The sequence below is a fragment of the Carlito syrichta genome, unplaced genomic scaffold (assembly GCF_000164805.1).
Source record: "Carlito syrichta isolate Samal-C Ts95f unplaced genomic scaffold, Tarsius_syrichta-2.0.1 Scaffold301418, whole genome shotgun sequence".
NCBI classification, from domain to species: Eukaryota; Metazoa; Chordata; class Mammalia; order Primates; family Tarsiidae; genus Carlito; species Carlito syrichta.
Genome location: NW_007245514.1, coordinates 1 through 15,919, shown reverse-complemented (window position 1 = coordinate 15,919; position 15,919 = coordinate 1).

The following is a 15,919-nucleotide window of genomic DNA, read 5'->3' as shown; positions in this document are numbered from 1 at the left end:
AAAACTGTCTGATGACCTAAAAACTCAAACATGTTAATTAAAAAAAAAATTATGAGTTAACTAGATGCATTCTACTTTGTGCCAAGAGTTCCCTGGTAGCACCAAAAACAATCTCTAAGGAAAAGGATGTGACTTTTAGATATTTCACATTTTCTTAAAATATATATTCATCATAGTAAAATTATGAAAAATTAAAAGACACAGGAAATTATTGCCATACATACACACACAAAGATCTAAAGGGACCATCCCCAATGAAGTACAGACATTGTGTTTACTTCATAATGAATTCAAATTAGTTTTTATGAATGCTTAAAGCAAGAAAATGTCAACAATAAAGAACAGTATAGGCAGAATGTCTTGCCAAATTGAAATCATATGTGGTGAAAAAAAACGACTGATCTAAAGATACATTAATACTATCAGGTCCTGGGAGCAGAATAAAAATAAGAAAAAACAAAATGTACAGAAACTGAGATTTCCATTTGCTACTCAAATGTGCTATCATACACATAACAAAAGTCCCAAAAGGAATGAATAACATAAAAAGTGCAGAATGTCTTTTGTTATTTTCCATAGATGACTTATTTTAAGTCTCATTTCCCCCCTCCCACAAAAGCAGGTGGGATTTTGAGTCTGAGAATCTTAAGTTATATCTCATTTGTCAGGTCTACTTTACATGTCATGAGTTGTTCTAAGATGGCTGTTTTGGAAGATATTTATAACTCTCATTCCTTCATACAGTGTCATGGGGGTTGGGGATTTTGATCTCCACATGTGTTTGAATATTATAATGCTCATCCCCTCTTTTCATTGCCACAAACTTAGCTATGTGTTAGGAGAAATAAGATTTAAAATCTTTTGTTGACTTTCTCTGCAGAGAGTCAGTAAGATCAAGGAAGATGTTCACCTTCTCATACTGATGCTACAGATGGTTTTTTTGAAGTCTTTCCTAACTTCTCTGCCTTAGGATTTGTATGTAATATGCATGGTTGGATGTAGAAGCTGATGACATTTTATGATTTCCACTGCAGAATGAACCATCTTCTTTAAATCTGGTGAGTTCCAACTTGTAGAATTACTGAGTCTACTTGGTCTACAGGGTAAGCCAGTGAGAGTCTGGGACATTTCATCATGGCCTGCCTTTACTGAAGGTGTGCAGTGAATTCAGTCTAGCAAATTTTGCTAAGGGGAGTTCAGTTTCTTGTTTCCATGGGAACAGAGTTATAAGCTTATAATTGCCTCCACCTGTGTAACTCAAATGTTTCCTTCCCTAGAGAGCACATGTGTCAGTTTGATTCTTCAGTTATGACACAATGTTTCCATATTATAGCTTCTTCAAGCTATAGTTTAATACAGCTTGGATGAAATAAAGGGCTTTTAGTTTTTGTTTCTTTTTGGGTAAACCCTTCTAGCAGGTTATTACTACTTGCCCAAAGATGGGTATATATTCAGAAAAACATCATATTATTTTTTGGACATTACTTATGTCTTGTTCCTTTGGATATTACTTATGTCTTGTTCCCACTTCTAGTGACTTGTAACCTGGAAATCGTGATACTTTCTAAAGGGAATTGAATCCTCCTTTGGGTATATGGTGAGATCTTGTAGACAAACTTCAAGGTTTTAAAACTTCAAGGTTTTAACTGTGACTTTTTTCCTCTACAATCACTCAGCGGGAAAATAAGGACTCTTCTTTCTCTGTCTAGAACTGGAGATGGCTATGAAACTCTGTTCTCCAGGTCCAAGTCAAGAGAGGAGAGCTCATTTCCAGTCTCCACTTGTTATTACCTACCTACATCTCTCCGGAAATTCTTTTTTAACCAAATTGCTTTTGTACCATAACAAAGTGGTTTGTCAATTTTCTTGGCAAAAATCCAGGATCAGAATATACGTGACAGATTGTGGGTCCCTTAAGGGATAGAAAATGTCAGATAGAAGCCTGTCTAAGCTGCTCTCCCAAAAGACTTCCCATGTCATAGTGGGGGAGCATTCAGAGTGGGAGGTACTTTCTGTAAAGCTCTGAAAGGAGAGTGCTGGTCCTCACAGTGTTCTGAAGACACAGAGCAACTGGGACATATGAACAGTAAAATGATATCAGTTTGTCTTGGGGAATCCCATGGAGTATTAGGATTTGAAACCCGTATCTTTCCTGGTGCATGCCCTCAAGTAGAAGTTTCTCTACAGTATGAGTATTACACTAACTGTGGCTTATTTTGACTAAAGTCATTTTAGAACATTAATCTGTCATAGGAGTGAAATTGTCTCCATATCTTTTATTGTTAAAGAGAGACTCATCTCAACCTCATTACTCTTGCAATGTGAAATTTAATCTTTATATATTTAAGTTTAATTGTTTACACTTCTAAAAAACTGTCTTTAAAACATACTTTCTCATTGTTATGCTATACCTTCTTTGTCACCATTAAATAAAAATTAAATGACAACTGTTAAAGCATAGTAAAGAGCATCTTATTCAGGACCATGATATGTATAGGAACCAATTAAAGGACATCTTGCTGCAGGGGAGAGAGATTGGGCTCAACTTTAAATACAGCAAGTGAAAGTGGGAATTTATAACTAAGGAGAAGTACAGGGTCAGTGGATGATATATTACCAAGAGGACTAATTCCCAATTATTGAATTAATTACCTCACTTCTGTAGATAGTAGATACTGAGCCCATCCTTTGTAGAAAACAACATCCAAGTAGTTTACTGTTCAATTCCTATGACTAGACCCCTCTGGGCCACAGCCTTACCCTCTTAACTCACTTTAATGCAGAAACACAGCTCAGCTCCACAGGGGTAAATACCTCAGGAGGAGGGAAAAACTGTGATGATCATGGAAGATAGAAGTGGGGCAAAGTGACAAAACTCTTCTTCCCCAAGTTCAACATTCTGGTATACCTCCTGAGAGAGACTACAGCATGATTAGACACCTTTGTAAGTGAACACTTCAGTACTATACCTTCAGTGACTGTACTTTCCAAATATCACTAAATCACTGTCTTCTTAGGGGCTTTCTGGGGTCATTTCTAAGAAAGCACCAGCTGGAGGCAGACTAAGGATCCCCCAAATTGTCTCTGTTCTAATATTTAGGACGTGTGAACATATTGTGCGAATATCAAGGGAAATAAGTAGCCTTATTTCAATAAACTCTCTTATCAGCTAAATTTAAGGCTCAAATATCATCCAGGTGGATCCATTGATAATTGTTTTATTGCAGTAATTTGGAACAGAACCCACAATATCTCTGAGGTGTGCCTATATATGCAGCCAAACATATGTGTATGTATGTCTGCGTATACCTAAGTATGTATTAACAAACACACACACATAAACACCATATATGAATGGTGGCTCATCACAATCTCCTATCCAGGACCCTTGATATTGGGTAGAAAAATGTTAATAATAGTAGGATGCCACTATTTTTGTCTAAATGTCATGAAGAATGCAGTGATGTAGCAATGTTTCCCTCAGTATCGTTAGAATTGACCCCCAAAGACCTTCTTCTCCAATGATTAAAGAGAGTGAAGGGAAGAACAATACAAATATGATGAAGATGCCTCCAGAATTTGGCTTATTGAGAGTCCTCTTGTTTGATATTGGGACCCCCCATTCCCTGATTCTCTCTTATACTCCATTCAGGCAGTTGTCCTGGCCAGAATTTTAAAGCAAATGTACCCCTGTGACTGTTCTTCTGTCTCTTCCTGAATTTCAGCCTTGGACAGTGAATCCTGGAGGGCTGGAGGATGAAATAGGGAGCTGTGCTGTGAGTTAGATCCCAGTGTTCATGAGGCTCCTGGGGCCAGGTACAAAACAAGGCATGCTTCAATAAGAACATTGCTTACCTAATTATGTGAGAGCTAGTAGAGTAATTTTTATGTGGGCTCACCCAGAACCCTCCTTACAGGACTAACCCACTGAGGTCCTATGCCCCTATATTCCGGCTAATCAGGTCCCACTGACACTACACAGCACTTCTGGGTGAGAGTCCTGATTGTCCAAGTGACTCTGTATGCAGTCCCCCATTTAGATGGATAAAATGTGTAGGAATGCCTCAAAGAGTTTGGAGTCAGACATTGGTTTCTTCCACATTCTAATTACCTTCATGATGCTAGATGCACCATGTATAATGAAGTCTTATGTTATCAGATATCTCAGTCTAACCTGACATGTGAGTTTATTTCTTCTGAGTGTCTGGGATTTTTATCACATCCATGAGTCCTACTTCAATCTACTTTCCCTGGAGCACACTCACTTTTTTCTGCACCACAGACACCTCAATCCCTCATGCCTAGTACCCCTCTTCTTGATTTTGCAATGGAGAGTCCAACCACCTCATGAGTGTGTCATGTCAGCTCAGTGCCTGGAGGTCTTCATCTTTTCTTATGCAGTATCTCATATACTAGTAACTCATCCAATAAACAGGCTAGATCTCAGTCATCCTTGAGCACAGACAACTGGGGAGGAAAGAGAAGGTGTCAACTTTGATCCTTCAAAGAGCACAATCCATGCTATAGAAGACTGTCCACCTACTGGGATAATCTGTGGGTCCCTGACCTGTAAAAGTTAGGAGAAGCTGAGTATTCTTTTTAGGAGAAAAAGTCCAACTCTATAAACTGTCCCCAGGCAAAATTTTGGTGCCAAGGTGAGAATTTTATTTTTATTTTTAGTCTCTGAGGTCTCAAAGGATTGAAATGAAAATTAGGGGGAGATGCACTGTGAACCAGAGGCTACTTTTAGTTATAATTAGTGTAGATAAAAGTCATTTTGTAATTCATAGAGAATCACTGCCCTGTATGCTGAACAGACTGATGATTTTGTCTCAGTTCTCCAACTGCCTGTGTTGTTGTGAAAAGTACCACTGTGCCAAACCATACAGTAAGGATTCATCCTCAGGCTGCAGCCCAGAGATGTGCAGAAAGCCTGCACTGGTTGAGCATCATTGGATTCAGAGAAATGTCTGGGGACTCCGAAGCCCTGATTCTTATTTGAGTCTTACTAGGAGTTCGGGAGATACTGGGGATGACTTTCAAGCTTCTGCTGGTAGCAGGATATGCAATAGCTGCCAATATTGAATTCGCAGCTGAGGGTGCAGGTGAGTCTGGCTGATGTTCCCAGGGATGAGGGTGTGGATGGGGGTGGGGGAGGCATAGACTGAGTCAGCACAGGTTGGAGAAGGAATCTGAAAACACAGAAACAGATTTGTGAGTAACCAGAGACACAAGTAATGCTGATGGGTAGTCAGTGACAGAGGGGACTGAGCCAGGTTGGGGAACATGCCCTGGACATATGAGTTCTGTCCTTACTTGAGAAGAGAAAGAGAAACAGGAGGAGGAAAGGACCCAGGCCATGATAGATATAGCCCTCCTGAGTTTCAGAGCTGGAGTGGGTAGCCTCAGTCCTCTTTTATCCCTTCCAGTGGCCTCATGGAGGAGAGCTTATGAATGCAAATGTGTCAACACACTACCTGCCCTCACCCCACCCCATACATTTAGTCAAGACTTGTGGGCTGGTGGAGCATAAAGTCTGGCAGGCAAAAGCTGGGATGCTGAGACTATACCCATAGAGGACACTGTTGCTAAGTCTGCTGAGTCTGCCTTAGTGAGTGCGGGCTCCACTGCCCAGCCTTGGAGAGTAGCACAGCTTTGCGATCCACTGTGCAAGTCCTGAGACAGAAACATAGGACCCCCTGATGCTCACTGGGCAGACTTCAATCTCTTAGTGGGAATCATGCAAGTGGAGTTACCTGATATCCTGGTCACTGTCAGTCCACAGTATTCACAGTACTCATAGTGAGAACTTCTAGATGACTGAGGAAGGACATGTGAAAAAGATGATACTTGTCCAATGTGAGGAGGCTGCAGGGTGAGGAGAATGCAGAGGACTCTGGAAGCAAAGGCATCAACAAATCCTTGCACAGAGGTCAGAGAAAGAGACACCTGTGACCTGGGTTTGATAAGAGAGGGAGTCCTGCTTGGGGACAAATGCAGCAAATAGCAATTCTAGATGAGGTGCATCTCCTGTAAGATGGAATATCATGCACAAATGTTAAGGCATTAAATGATGTGGGGTGATGAGTATTGCAGAAATACTCACAGTCCTGGGAGTCTTAATTCTGTAACCAGGCCACACCATGTTTTGCTGTTTTACCTGCTCCAGATGACTTTTCCCTGCCTTCCAAAACTGTGCAGGGATAAGTCAGCACAGCCTAGGCTCAAGCTCCTGAAAGATGAGTGTAATAAGTACTCTTATGGAATTTCAGAATGCGTGTCTTTTCATTCCCAAAATATTTGTGAAGTGAGTAGAACAATCCATCAGTGTACCAGGCATAAGGATATGAAAGGTAAAATCATGAAAGGCCATTGTGGGTAAATCGGAGGAGAGAGAGAACAGGTGGAAAATGGAGGAAGAGGGAAATGTCCCCAGTTATGAATAGATTTGTCATGGGAGATGTGAAATAATCCTCACTGGTACCCCATAGTTTATGAATATTCATGTATGGGCTCACTGATATCTTTATTGTAGGCCAGAAAATGCAGACATTTCCTACATCTGCTGTTCAAAGCTTTGGTCTCATCTCTTCGGCCTCCTTCCTCATGTGGTTTGGAATTCAGCATCTGTTTTCCCAGTAAACTAGTGGGGACTTGAAAGCCTCCATCTCCAATTTATTTTCAGTCCTCAAATTTACTGAATTCCATTCAAAGCTAATTCAGTATCCTTTGCCATGATTTTATTACTAAGCCTGTGCTGAAGTTTCACCTTTCCCTGTGTGGTCCTTTTGTGGTGTCCTAGACAAACATTCTAGGGAATGTTTGTGCTTCATTTTGGGACAATTCCAGGAACCTGCTGATTTAGTGAAACTGCCATAGGTAGAGATGGGTGCAGGAATGCACACTATTTTCCTCTTTGACCTCAAACCCCAGCATCTTCTCTCTGGACAGTGTGGTGACCACTCTCAATTTGAATTCTAAAACTTCCTGAGATGTGGACACAAACAAACACCGAAGTCACATGCCCAGACATCTGAGGTGAAAAAGAACATTGCCCCCACCCCACCCTGAGCTGCTTGTATGTGTGGGAATGACCAGTCAGGGATGTTTCAACCTAATAGCTCATTATAAGGATTTCCTGGATAGAAAGTCACAGTTTCAGTGAAGGGCCTCAGAGTCTTGATCCTAGAAAAGAAATGGTTGCAGGAATCCCCTCTGAGTCTGGTATTGCTCACAGGAGGTGAGAGCAGGGCTATGTAACAGGCTAGGTAATGAGATATGAGGCTTATGACTCATTTCCCTGTGGATCAGGTGTACTGAGTTAGCTTTGGGCTCCCTCCACATCCTCAGCAGTAATCCTCACCCTTATCCTCAGACATGACCCCAAAGCATTGCAGAAGGACATGTGGCCTGATTGGGTAGGTCGCATTGTGGAACTCAGGCCTGAAGAATAGCAGGCATCACTGTCTGGAGCTTCTCCTGTGAACTGGTGGAATCAGGCCACACAGTCCACCTGAATCTCTTGCTTACTCCAGTGAAGGAGGAGGTGACCGTGACTTCCAGATGATGGGGCTACTTAGTGAACACAGACTGCATGCAGAACCCAGGTGATGAGTGACTGAAAATTGCCATTTACAAATCTCCCCTTGCACATTTCCATGTTAAAGCAAGAGCTACTGAGGTGGGATACAGGGAGAAAACAGAGAACCAAGGTCTTAAAAGTGGTTGTATCAAAAAGTGGTTGGATCCAGAGTATTGATGAGATACCCCAGTGCTGATGTGAATAAGGCACACTCTTCCATGCAGTGCTGTTGCTTCCTCCAGGGCAGTAGATGACTTCTGTTCTGGGAGTTGAGCCCTACAAGAGGCTGGAGCAGTTGGAAGAGATGCAGAAACCTGGTAGCAAAGAGCCCTACACGAGGTTGGAGCAGTTGGTAGGGATGCAGAAACATGGTAGCAGAGGGCAGGATCCACCATAGGGTGTGCAGAGCTGGGAGGAATGCCTGCAGGAACTTCAGAATCCTGGTTCTGGATCAAGTGTCTGGACAGTGAAGAAGATGGGATCCAGGACTAGATGGGGACAAACTATAATTCTTTCCTTAGGACCAAAGAAAAGGCAGAACTGCCCCCAATCTCTTTTCCTATTCCATTCATAGAGAAAAGGCAGAGGCACTTCATCCAAAGTGACATTTGTCACTTTACCTTTCTGCTCTGGTCCTGGGCACAGTTCTGTGGAACATCTTATAATAATTATTGTCAAATGGGGGTGCCTGTAATCTGGATCCTACAATAGCATTGAGAAGTCAGAGTCTCAATGTTTACAAGATCCCCTAATATGCATTTCTTCTTACTATACATCTCCCACAAGACCAGGCCAACAGCACCCCATGAGTTACAGGGGCCTACTTACACATTCTAAGGCAAGCCAAAGAAGTTATAACAGAAAATCTATTTTGTGAGAAGGATCTTTAGATTGTCTGCACAGGAGTTGTGGATGTGGGTTTTATTTCTAACCCTTGGAAATATACTCAATTACCCTGTAAACACAATGGTGCCCTATTCTGGAAAATTACTTGTGGGTCCTGAACTTTTACCAGCAATAAACTAGTTAAGGGTCCTTCACTGAGGTGAAATATGACCAGAACCCCTTAGTGCATATGCACACTGCAGGGAACAGCACATTTTCTGTCCAGCAGTGCCCAACCCCAGGCCTGCTGCACCCCAAATCTGTCCATAAGCCTCAGAGAAGTATGTCCTGCATCTGGTCTGTTCTCTTCCCTTACTGAGATTATCTGACCTGGATCACTTCGTCTGTGTCTGCTGGAGACCAGTTCCAGTAGAGAGTCAGGGCCTGAATGGGGAGAATCAGGAACAGTGAAGAAGAACAACAGGAGTCAACTTCTTGGGTAGAGTTCAGGACTCTGCCAATTTTTATTCAATTCTAACATGCCTATATAGTTTTTTTTACTGTATAGTTTCTTAAATCAAAAGGCATGTCTGTGACTTGTTTCTCCTGAAAGCACCTGTTTTGGAGATATTCTGTCTCAGTTTCTCACTTCATCATCAATCACAACTGTCAATGTTGTTACTTATAAAGGGTATGAGGAAGTACTTGTTTTTCCTTTTTAGCTAAAGTTTGCAAAATTTCATGGGAAAGGGGGTAGTAAAACATTCCCTTGTCCCTTCAGGGGGGGAAATTTTTGCTGTTGAGCCCTTTTTATGTTTCTATACATAGGTTTACTGCTAATTCCACATCCTTGTACATTCTAGCTAATTGTTTTGTTTATCACAGGAAGTGTTTTTCAAACCTAAGCACACATTCCTTTAAGACCAAAAGGAGCCCTTCAGTAGGACCCATGGGGCTCTGCCTCCATCATGGCCGCTTTCTACTGGGGCTCTGCTCCCAGTCAGTTTTTTTCCCATTTTTGGGTAACCTCTATTTTGCCTCTTTAGGGGTTGCGGCTTCCAGCATGTGCTCCCTAAGTTCTCATCAACTGTCTACTTTTCCTTTTCCTCTGTCACTAGCAGGTCTTGTGATTTCACAACAGGATTTTTCCGAAACTTAAATTCCACTTGCATATTTCCTTACACTTTCCAAGCTATCTGATTTTGACCAAAATCAACATCCTTTAGCCTCCTCCAAAGTCTCAACTGAGATATATTCATCTTAAGAAATTATTGTCTACAAGCACATGAACAGGGTGTGAAGGTATGAACAACGTGTCAATCCAAAAGTTGAACAGAAAAAATAACATGACACTGTCAGACCTATGTTTCCAAGGAAAATAAGATGTTGGTTGAAGAAGTGACAGCAGAAGTAACCCTAGAGCTAGACTTGTCAGCATCACCAGCAGGGATGACTGCATAAAACTCAGAGAGCAGAGGGGAGGTTTTAGTCTCACGTCTACCTGGGTCTGGAGTGCTGTGTGAGTCTTAATGCTGCCATCCATGTACTACAGTGATAGTCAGCCTCATCCTCAGAATGGAGCCCAGAGATGTGCAATGTCCATGCATTTACCAAAGCATCTTTGCATCCAGAGATACGCCTGAGGATACACAAGCCTTGGTGCTTTTCTGAGTCTGTGTGATAGCATAAGAGATACCAGGGAGGGCTCCCAAGCGGCCGTTGGTGCCAGAATATTTACTAGCTACCAACACTGATGCCACTGCTCAGGGTGCAGGTGAGTTTGAATGATGCTTCAGCAAATGCAGAGAGGAAGGGCAACTGAGTCACCACAGGCTAAGGGAGGGAACCTGCAAACACAGACACTCATGGGTGATGGTACAGGAACTGGGTTTATGTTTCTGAGGGGTCTGAGTCAAAAGAGACTAAAACAGGCTGGTCTCTAAGACCTGTTCCTATTTGTGCAGTAAAAGAGGACGATGTAGGGGAGAAGAGTCCAGGCCATGGTGGACACAATCCCTGGTCCCCACTGTGGTGCTGTCCTGCCCCAGGCCTTCTTTTCTTCCCACACTCTGCAGAGGAAGGGCTGCTCATGCAAATATGTTTTCATCTAGTGAATGCCCAGCCACTCCCTGAACCCTGGGGCTGAAGCTTGGTGCTCACACTGCAGACTGAGGAGGAGGGTTTGCTTTCTTCCACAGAGGGCCCTGGAAGGAAACACCTGCTGAGACCATACAAAGGGTCATGCTCAGACAACTCTGCCAGGACAGAGAAGACACAGAGACTGAGTCCCCATCAGTGATCACAAGGCCCTGCCCTGAGACCCTAACTCCTTTGAGTGAATGGTCCATACTGAGAAAGCTTGTAGGCACCACAGGCTATCCCACAGTGCCCTCTGCTATTCACAGGGTACACACTCCATGGCCCAGAGACCTGAGAACTCAGTGAGTTTCTGCAGCTTCCCAGTCACTCACAGCCTCTGTTTACACATCTATTATCTGATTCACAGACACTCTGTTTCTGATATCTTTGTGCATGTCTACTACAGTTTCCCATGCACAAGAACAGCACTGGTCTGTGTGAGGTACAAGCATGTAAATAGATGATAAGTTAAGCTGTTGGAGCCTCAAGAGAAGATGCTGCAGACACTATATCCCTTCATTGGTACATAATTTACATATACACACATTGTTCCTGAATAAGCTCTTGTGCATTAAATCAATAGATATCAATTGCTCACCCATAAATTGATTTGTGTTTTAATCATCAATTTTAGTTAATGTATTTGTTGTTCATTGAAGTGATGAAGTTCAACGTGAAGGAGGTTATTCAGTGTAGGTTAGACATAGATAAGTTCCTTGTAGGTAAATTTAGAATAGAGTGAGCATTCAGACATCATTCTTACAGGTCTAATTTCCTTTCAGGGTGGAATGTGGACCTACTAGTGCAACCCACCCTCACAACCCATCAAAGGGAAAGCTCATCAGAACTCATCAGTTCATGTTTAACATAAAAATTACTGTAAACATTTACCAAGTTTTCTGTCAAAGGCAAGATGCCCAGAAAAAGCCCACCCCTTATCTTATCAAAGATGGAGAGATGGCAATTCAAACGTGAGACTACATACCCACATTGCAGCACATTCTTTAGCACAACAATTATTGTGTATGTGTATTAAGTTTTTTGGTAAAAGTAAAAATGTGGTCTTTCTTTTAAAAATGTTCATGACAATGCTTGTACACTGCTGGTGGGATTGCAAACTAGTGCAACCTCTTTGGAAGACAGTGTAGTGATTTCTGAATGAACTAGAAATTGACATTCCATATGACCCAGCAATTCATTTATTGGGAATATATCTGGAGAAACTGAAATCATTCTACAAAAAAGATACTTGCACATGTATGTTTGGTGCAGCTCTATTCACAATAGCAAAACCATGGAAACAACAATGCTGCCCATCAAAGTTGGACTGGATTAAAAAATGTGGTACATATACACATGGAATATTATGCAGCCATAAAGAAGGACAAACATATGGACTTCACAGCAATTTGGATGGATTTAGAGTCCATCATACTAAGTGGTCTATCACAGAAACAAAGAACAGAGTACCATATGTCCTCACTCATAAATGAAGCTTGAACAATTATAATACTATAAGAAAGGGATTGGCAGTAATGGTAAACTGTCAGGGGAGGGGGTGGGATTGGCAATTGAGGGAAACTGCTAGGGAGGGAGGGGCACACCTCATCAAAAAGGGTACCTGCATAATCAACATTTGTATACCTAATCCTTGATTATATCCCACATGCTTACAATAATTTAAAAAGTCAAACAAATAGCTCATAACAGTTCAACACTTCTCTCTCTCTTACTGTCTGTCTCAAAAGTTCTGTTTTAAAATTTTATTGGCCCCTCTGAAATGTTTTCCTGCAGTGGGTTACATAACTTATAGAGGGTCACACTGAACCCATCAGGCAACAGATGGATCCTGTGTTTTGTAGGTGTGGAGTTCACACCATCATCCTGCGTTAGAATAACATATCCATTTTCAGACACCTGTTCATCACCTTTCTTCTTTCATGTCCCAAAGTGCAGTGTCATCTCTTCTGTGGATACAGGGCACACAAGCTTACCATTCTTCATGAGTTTTCTCACTCCGATTTTTGTTTTTGTTTTTTGCTGTGGTTTGAATGGTAGAATATGATATTCATGGATAGTATTATTATTTTAGAAAATTAAAATATTGGATTATATTTACAATATTGTTTTTCACATTTGGTGACATATTTTTGATCTGTGTCTTTCTTGCATGTTGTAAGATAAGTGGAATGTTGAAATATCAGCTAACATTCACCAACTCTCCCATAATCTGCAGCATGTTCGCTCATGGAGATATCTTCTGACTCAGAATCTGCTCCACCATCCACCTGTTTTCTAAGGTTTCTTTACATCATCATTTGAGGCCCATGATGTTCTCATCCAATGCCTCCTCATGAACCCATAGGATTCATTCATTGCCACTGGTCACCCTCTCTCGCCATGGTTCAGCTTTCCTCTCCTTGACACCAAGGTGATAACATAGTTAAACAAAACAAAGCAAAATCCTCAGCCTTATGGGTCTTTGATGCTGGGGAAACACATTGTGAACAGAGTCACAGAGAATTATCCTCAGGTGTCTGATACCATCCTGACCAGCTCTTCACCCTGTATATCTGCAACATGTCCAGATCCTGCCCTTGGGCTTCCTCCTTTTGCTGTGTTCCCTATGCTAAGGGCAAGTGCTCATATCTGCTTGCCTGGACACTACAGAGTCCCCTGGTGTGATTTGTCTTTCATTTGTACCACTTTATTCAATTTTGCATGCTTTGTTCTAATGTTATTTTGGTACATTTATCTGATAAAGGCATTTGTACACTGAAATATCTTCCAGAAATTCTCTCCCTATGAGCATTAGACAACATTCTTTATCTTCACATTCCATTTCTCTGACTTTGTCCATTGTTTCTTCTCCAGGCTCCAGCCTCATCTGTCCCACTTGCAGCTTGTACAAAATAGAAACAAGTCCTGTTACAATGAGGTGACTGAATAATAGACCACAGTGTTCTGTCCTCTGGGAACACTTTAGTCTCTCATTCCCCACCCTGTCTTCATCCTTTAGAACCAGTCGAGCACATCACCTGTGTAAAAATTCTCACTAGCATGAGGTAAGTGAATATTTATTGCAATAACTTACAGGGAAAGCTGCAAACCTAAAATGACAACTGTTGTGTATTATATTATAGATTTCTCATTTTTAATTGAATTGAGTACCTAAGATAAATGAATATTCCATTGAATTTGAATTCAATATTTTCTCTAATTATGATTATTTGTGAATATGTGACTTACTAGAGAGAAAGAAGAAATATCCCTCATGATCATTCAATGTGAAATTTTGATTAAAAATAATTTAGTTGGAGAGACGGGGCAAGATGGCGACGGCATAGGTGAACAGGTGAGATTCTCTGAACGTGAGTTCCCAAAAAGGCTATCACTTCGCTACCCCCATCCCCCAGCCCACCACCAACCGCGCTGGGGGCAGGCCCGGGAACTTCAGTCCCACGCAAGGCCAGATATTGCGCCCCCGCCCCACTGCTGCCGTTCTACTCGTGTGTGGAAGTCTCCGGTCCCAGCCCCCTCCAGATCCCTCCCGGCTGCATTGTCTCCAGCCCGGGCACCCGGCATCAAGCCGCCGGTCACACAGGGTGGCTCTGGGCACCCGCCCCTCAGAGACGCTGGTTCCATTTCTGGCTGAAGTCCTCTGTTGGGTCCCAGTGCCACTCTCGCTGTCTAGAGCCTGTCCTTTGGAACTTTGGAGCTCTGGAACTCCGGGTCCACCCTGGCTGAGGCACTCAGCGTGAGACCCCAAATCAGAGGACCCAGACAAGCGGAGAAAAACAGATCTGCTTAAACTGCCTTGCCATTCTCCAGGAAGAGACTTCCATTGCCCTGCCCACCTATCAACAAACTTTACCTCATTTCCTAAGGCCAGGTATTGCAGCGTGCGGGGAAGTTTTGGGTCCCTGCTCCCTCCAGCTCTCTCCCCGGCCCGGCACCCGGCACCCGGCACCGCAGGTCGCACAGGGAGGCTCTGAGCGCCCGCCCCTCAGAGACACCGGTTCCATTACTGGCTGAATACTCTGTAGGGACCCAGTGCCACTCTCGTCATTTACAGCCTGCCTTTTGGAACTTTGGAGCTCTGGAACTCCGGGTCCACCCTGGCTGAGGCACACAGCGTGAGACCCCAAGCCAGAGGACCCAGACAAGCGGAGAAAAACAGACCTGCTTAAACTGCCTTGCCATTCTCCAGGCAGAGACTTCCATTGCCCCGCCCACCTAGCAACAAACTTTACCTCAGCTTTTAAGGCAACAGTGTGAAACAGGAGACAAAGCCCCACCCCTATGCTGCAACGAAAAACAAAAGGGAGAGGCTGGAATCGGAGATCACAGAAGTGACTCTAGTTTGATCGCTTATTTTGACCTATGATTTTATCATTGAAACTGTTGGTCTAGATTACGTTTGGTGTTTACCTTCTGACTTATACTGTTTCTTGATTTTTTTGGCCTGTCTCTGTTTAGCTATCAGTATTCTTTAGGGAATCTTTCTTACCTGTCTTTTTTCACTTCTTCCCAGCCCTGTGTCTCTCTCTCACCTGATAGTTGGTATGTATATCTGTTTTCCCTCTTGCACTTCTCCCTTTCGCTTATTTTGACTTATGATTTTATCATTGTAACTGTTAGTTTAGATCACGTCTGTTGTTGACCTTCTGACCTACACTGTCTCTCGATTTTATTGACCTGTGTCTGTGTAGCTATCAGTACTCCTTAGGCAATCTTTCTTACGTGTCTTTCTTCACTTCTTCCCGATCCTGTGACTGTTTTTCACCTGATAGCTGGTATGTATATCTGTTATCCCTCTCGCACTTCTCTCTTTCGCTCATTTTGACTTATGATTTTATCATTGTAACTGTTGGTTTAGATCACGTTTGTTGTTTACCTTCTGACTTACACTGTTTCTCGATTTTATTGCCCTGTCTCTGTGTTGCTTCAGTACTCTTTAGTACTATGTAGCTATCAGTACTCTTTCTTACGTGTCTTTCTTCACCTCTTCCCAGCCCTGTGTCTCGTTCTCACTTGACAGATGGTATGTATATCTGTTTTCCCTCTCGCGCTTCTCTCTTTCTTACTCCCTATTGACCCCCCCTTCCTCCATTATTTTCCTTTTCTATATGCCCCCTTTTTTAAATCTAGGGACCAAGACTGCAAACTGCTGAATAGACAGACTGTAAAGCAGAGGGAAAAGTGAACAAAACCAGAAGACCCTCATAAGGAAGAACAGGTCATTGCAGAAGAGAAATAAAAGCAACCCCACCTTCCCTCAAAACAGAATTGAAGAGGGGAGGGAAAGGGGTAAAGGGAGAAAATCTACAGAAATGAAGAAAAACCAAAAGAAGAGTATGGGTCTCGCCCAGA